This window comes from Puma concolor, chromosome D2 (assembly GCF_028749965.1).
Source record: "Puma concolor isolate L17-30 chromosome D2, mPumCon1.1.hap2, whole genome shotgun sequence".
Taxonomy (NCBI): Eukaryota; Metazoa; Chordata; class Mammalia; order Carnivora; family Felidae; genus Puma; species Puma concolor.
In genome coordinates this window covers 4179423-4185171 of record NC_141677.1, presented here as the reverse complement: position 1 = coordinate 4185171, position 5749 = coordinate 4179423, and the positions used below count along the sequence as shown (strand labels likewise).

The following is a 5749-nucleotide window of genomic DNA, read 5'->3' as shown; positions in this document are numbered from 1 at the left end:
GTAAGTGGTACACTCCTAGATCTATTTTGTAAGGGTTAAAAAAAAAAAAAAAAAAAAGCTTATTTTTCCAAATGTGTAACAGACTGTCACCTTCCTTCCGGGAACGGGTCTCAAGCAGGACTGTTGTTTTCCTAAACGGCTAATAATGTGGAGACATGTTTGTCTCAGCTTCTCTGGAAGCAAGATGAGGTGGGGGGCTCATTCAAAACACACATTGATCTCTCGTCAAAATGTGCCGACTGTGATGATGATTTCTCTTTTTCTAATATATGTGTTATTTAGTCAAAAGGAATAACAACTTATGTGAATAATGAGGCCCCTCACCGTGCTTGAATACTTTTGTTCACGTATCAGCGTGTTGATAAAACCCATGTTCAATCATGGTTTACATATGTATATCGCAAGGGTACACCCCAGATTTATGGAGGAAATAAATGAGTCTCTACCAACTATCTGTAGTGAGAAAAAAGGAATTATACTTTTGCATACAGTCACTGAGTCCAGATTCCACTCATCATCATCATCATCATCATTATTACTATTATTATTTTGAGAGTAGGGAGGGAGGGGCAGAAGGAAGGAACGAGAATCCCAAGTAGGCTCCACACCGTCAGCATAGAGCCCAATGCAGTGTTCAATCCCATGACCCTGGGATCATTACCTGAGCCAGAATGAAGAGTCAAAAGCTTAACTGACTGAGCCACCCAGGGGCCCTCATTAGTGTTATTAAAAGAAAATTAAAATCACCCGTTTCTACTCCTTTGTCTATACCTGCCTTCCAACTTAAGGCTCAGAATATTTGTAAAAAACCAGGAACTGTATAGTTTCATGAATCTAATTGGCAGCCATAAGCAGGTGTAATATAAGTAGGATATAGAACTGAAGCAGGAAATTGCAGTTTAGAATTTAGTTTGGAATACAGCCATGTCATTTTGAAATTGACAGACTGATTACCTAGAAGGATTCTATTCATTTATATGATTATAGCAAAACAGCCAAAGGAAACTTCCAGTAAGTGGGTAAGTGCTGAATGGGTGGGTGTCATTTGAAAAGACGTGGTGGTGGGGGGGGGCGGAGAGAGACCCTCAGCAGTGGGTGGGGGTCTGGGCCCAAAGCCCCTTCTGACAGAAAAACGAAATGAAACCCACACTTTCACCCTGGCTGGAAGTGAGGAGGAATCACTGGGACACGCCCCTCGTGTACCTCTGAATTGGAGAGAAAAGGTCAGGGGGACAATCTTGGTACCTGTTGCACAGTCTCCAGTGGTCAAAGAAGTGCAAGTTCACTGCGGCATGAACCTGGCAGGAGGAAGCCGGGCAGGCCTGTCCCACTGCCCTAACGGCGTCACACCTGCGAGAAATGCACCTATCACTTCACTCACTCGCCTGCTCATTTTCCCAGTACCTTCCGGGTACCCAGACCTCTGCCTCGGGTGGAGAAGGTTACACTAGGCTTGTTTAGATACAAGCACACTGCACGGCCCACAGAGGTGCGTCCGCTTCTCCGCTGGGCCAGGTAGGTCCCTCGGGCCGTGGACCAGTGACAGCAGCAAGGCTGGAGGCTCCGTGGGGCGTGGCCTGGGGTCAGTCTAGCACACAAGGCAGGCAGGAAATTTCCAAGAGTTCGATAGTTCTGCATGAGCGGAAACCATCTATAATTTGGAAAGCAACAGGGAACATTAAGACCAACAAGGATCAGATGTTGTAGAACAGCTTAGGGAATTCGACCACCCATGGGGAGTCAGAAGAAAACATCCAGGGGACTAGAAACCTGGAAATATATTTGATTTTCATCAGCCTGGTGCATCCGATCACATTGTCTCCACGCGGTCACCTAAAGATCTCCCAGATCTTACTCTCAACCACTTCCTCCTTCCCCTCCCTCCACCAACTCAGTCCACTTTCCTTACTTCCTCTAGACGTGTTTTTCTGCAAATGTCATTTCTCTCCTATGATCGTCTGTGTCATCTAATCACCCAGACGGCTGTGACTCCCTCGTGTCAGCTGCTGCCATCCCCATGCCTCACGGTTCAGACTCTGCTGCACTTCAGATGCTCTGTCCTGTCTCCTACATCTCGCTTATTGGGCACCTGCTAGACATTGTCTGAAAAAGACACGGTCATAACTTGGTCCTTTCACCTCCTTATTAAATACTTACTCCAAGCCCATAAGGGCCAGAGAGAAGACTAGGGCAGAGGATAGAGCAGGAAACAAGGCAAATGCAGTCCTGCCCTCAAGGACCTGACAATATTCTACACCAGTTTCCTTCCTCACATTGCAGTAAACACTTTCCTGTGTGCCAGGGCCAGAATAACAGCCCCCCCACCAAGGGTATCCACCCTCTAATCTCTGAACCCTATGAATATGCGACCTTACATGGCAATAGGACCTTAAAGTTATAGACCTGAGATGCAGGGATCATACTGAATAATCCCCCCGGGTACAATTGAATCAAGAGACCCTGAACATGGAGAGGCTTCCCTGCTGTTGTCCGAGAGATGTGACCACGGAGGAATGGTCAGAGACATGGCAGTTTGAGAAGAGTTTGATGCCCTGTTGCTGATTATGAGCTGTGCTGGGCCACGTGCACGGCCATGGAGAGACCAGCCCCAGCTGGCAGCGGGCAAAAAAGTGGAGGTTCAGCCCTGCGACCACATGGAATTCTGTTTGCCCCTCCTCGCTGGGCACATGAGGCAGGAGACAGATTTCACCCCCGAGAGCCGGGAGAAAGGAACACAGCACTGTGACACCTTGAGCTTGCTCAGGGAGACCCATACTGGACTTAGGATCTGCAGAACTGTAGGATCATAAGTTTATGTTATCTTAAGCATTTAAAATTGTGACGATTTGTGATGGCAGCAACGGACAATGAATGTACTGCCCACATCGCTCTTTTAACTCAAAGACACAGTGAAATCGGCAGAGCTGCCTAACTTCTGCCCTAGCCTTAAGTGACATACTTGTAACCTGTCTCTGTCCCCAGCACACGGCACATCTCCTGGGGAATGGCAGGTATAAAATTGTGACAAATTGAGAGGGCCTATTTTTTTTTAAAGATAGGAAATGAGAAATACTTTCATGCAAAATGTTTATGCTAAAATACATATTGGGCTGAATTGAAATAACGTTTGAGAAAGCAAAACTTTAAGGCAGTATAAAACTTTTGAGAAATACCAGAGAAAAAAAATTGTTAAATGAATCTGTTCAAACATCTGAAATAGGATAAGAAATAAACAAGCTGAGGGGCATCTGGGTGTCGTGTTTAAATTCTGGACAAAAGCAGATCAAACGGAATGGTGGTTAGTACGCAGTGTGGCGGTGGGAACTCTAAGTGAGGAGTCTAAAGGCATAGACAGCTGTTGAGAGACAAGGGAGTAACAGCAGCGGGGAGGTCAGGGTCAGCCAGGTCGGGTTTCAGGCCTGCAGCGTCTGCCTCTCTAGCGGAAAGCTGTCTCGAGAATGCAGGGGCAGGACAGGGTAGCCCTACGGAGCCAGGTAGGCAGAAAGGGTCTGGAACTAGTGAAGATGAGAAGCCAGAGGACAGAAAGGTACCAGGTAGGCTGTCGGAGAACAAGAGGGACGCGGCAAAGTCACAAGCCCTGGGAGCTGAGGCAGGTCCTGGCCTCCAGGAGGAGTCAGCTGGCGGCTTCCGTAAGGCTCGTGATCAAAGGGGCCCATTGGATGGTTGGCTTTTGAGTTTCATCTCTGGTCCTGGATAGAAGTGAAAAGAAGAGGCCTCTAAGGGTGTGGAAAAGCTGTCTATTTTAAGGCAAACTACATCTGAACAAATAAGAAATGGATTAAAGAGAAACCATCAACAGAAGCACTAGAAATGCCCCCAAATATATGCACGTTTCTTACAACAGAGGCGGCCGCTCCAAATACGGCGTTTCAGTGGCCGCAGGACCAGCATCTACCGCTGGCATTAAAAAGGTGATTCTGTAAGAGCAAAAAAGAAGACAACGAATCCCTTTCACAGAAGACAGCCCACATTTTGTGTGATTCCACCGAGAGGAGTTGTCTGGAACTGGGAAAGCAGACAGAAAGGTTCGTGGTCGCCGGGGGCTGTGCGAGTCGGGGTGGGGTGGGAGCCTCTGGTGTGCAGATGCTTCTCTGGGTGAGAAGAATGTCCTGGGACCACATCGTGGTGGGGGCCGCGCCGCGTTGAGGGTGAACTCGAAACCGCCGAATGGTACACCGTGAAAGAGCGAATTTTATGGCGCGTGAGTTACATCCGCAGTAAAGCTGTGACTTAAAAGTAAAGAAATGCAAAATTATTTTCAGCGTGCCGTGATCCTCAGTAAAACTTCTTTCGAGGTCTTAAGATGTAGTCCAATCAGCCGCGTAAAAGACTGTCGGTTAGCATCCTTTGAGGGAAATAGTGCAGAATGGCCTTTCCTTTGCTGCTGTTCCTCATCTGGAAACGTAGGAGGAGGAGGCTGTGGAAGAAAGTGCCGAAGATAAGCTCCCTGTGGTGGCGTCTTAGAAGACGTGGAAGCAGTGTGGGGATGACCGTGACCCCCACTTGTCAGGGAGGGTGCAGGGAACGTGAGTAGCACGGACAGGAAGGAGAAGGCCTTCCTGTCACGTGGGCCTGCGTGACAGATGGATATAGGGAGAAGTAAAACACAGGAAAAGCTGACAACTGAGCTGGAGAATTTATGAACATTTCAGGATTAGGATCATGACACGTATGTTTTACAATCAGCTAAACTTAAAAAAAAAAGTATGAGTCATTAGTATACAATATCCTGCCTTTTATATATTTACCTACAAATTCTGAAACCCCCCTGGGGACAACTATTTGTGGTAGGAACATAACATATGTACATTTTTAAGAAGAAAGGTACACAGTCATCTTTTTCTGTACTCATTTTGGAATTATTCTTGTTTGAAAACACAAATTTTTCATGTTAATCTCGTTTCAGAGGAAGCAGCAGCATCACCCTAAACCCCAAAGGTCAGACACCTGTAAAACACCATGCCTTGTATTGAAAGCCAAGAAGCTGAGGAAGGACATTCACTCTGGGTCATCTCAGTGTGATTTGCAGACCAAACAGCGATCTGGCCTGAAAATGGCAGAAATGAATTGCATTCCGCTTCACGCCTAGTGTGTCAGGTCTGATTAGGCTGTACGTTGTGTGGAGGGACTAACAAAACTCACATTTTTCTTGGTATTCTCCTCTCTTCCGTATGTGTCTCTCGACCTTCAGACCGTCTGTTTTATACCTACCAGAAAGATCGGAAGCGTTTTTGCATTCATTACGGCCAGTGGTTGCTCATTTGCATATTCATTTATTTTTTCTTTTCCTGTGAATATATTTTTGCATGAACCAAAAGAAATACAATTCGAAGTGATTTCTTCTTCCTAGGGGCTTATACACGAGCCAAGATACTTGCAGCAGTCTAGGAACTGAGAAATACTTGAAAAGAGGAACCAAGAAATTCATTTGCCACATGGAATCAAGAACATTTTCATAGATTAAAATTACAGCATTTATTGGGTGCCTACTCTGTGCCAGGCACTTCATGTACTTATATGCTGGGCCTCACCATGCAGTTAACAGTTCCTTCACCTGCCCTATTCTCTGCAAGGACGATCTTATAATGAGGGTGCAATACATTGTTTTCTACAGAAGTTCATTTTGAGAAAAAAAAAAAAAAAAGACAACAAATGACCAGAAGTGATACTTAACATTTGTTGCCGCTGCTGTGGACGTTTTGCCAGTGCATGACCACCTACACATCGT

At 46.1% G+C, this 5749-nt stretch overlaps 1 long non-coding RNA gene across 3 annotated transcripts; it reads right to left on the bottom strand.

The window, feature by feature from the left end:
- Positions 1 to 507: 507 nt before the first annotated feature.
- Positions 508 to 4580, bottom strand: LOC112851479 (uncharacterized). Of its 3 annotated transcripts, XR_015241498.1 has the most exons (4): positions 3861 to 4540; positions 3552 to 3710; positions 1246 to 1651; positions 508 to 661 (listed from the first exon to the last, which is right to left on the bottom strand). It is a non-coding gene; the product is annotated as an uncharacterized LOC112851479 (long non-coding RNA). The 3 variants fall into 3 exon arrangements; XR_015241497.1 differs by lacking the exon at positions 508 to 661 and having other exon boundaries at positions 753 to 1651; positions 3861 to 4539; XR_003222773.2 differs by lacking the exons at positions 508 to 661; positions 1246 to 1651 and having other exon boundaries at positions 3074 to 3710; positions 3861 to 4580.
- Positions 4581 to 5749: the final 1169 nt, after the last annotated feature.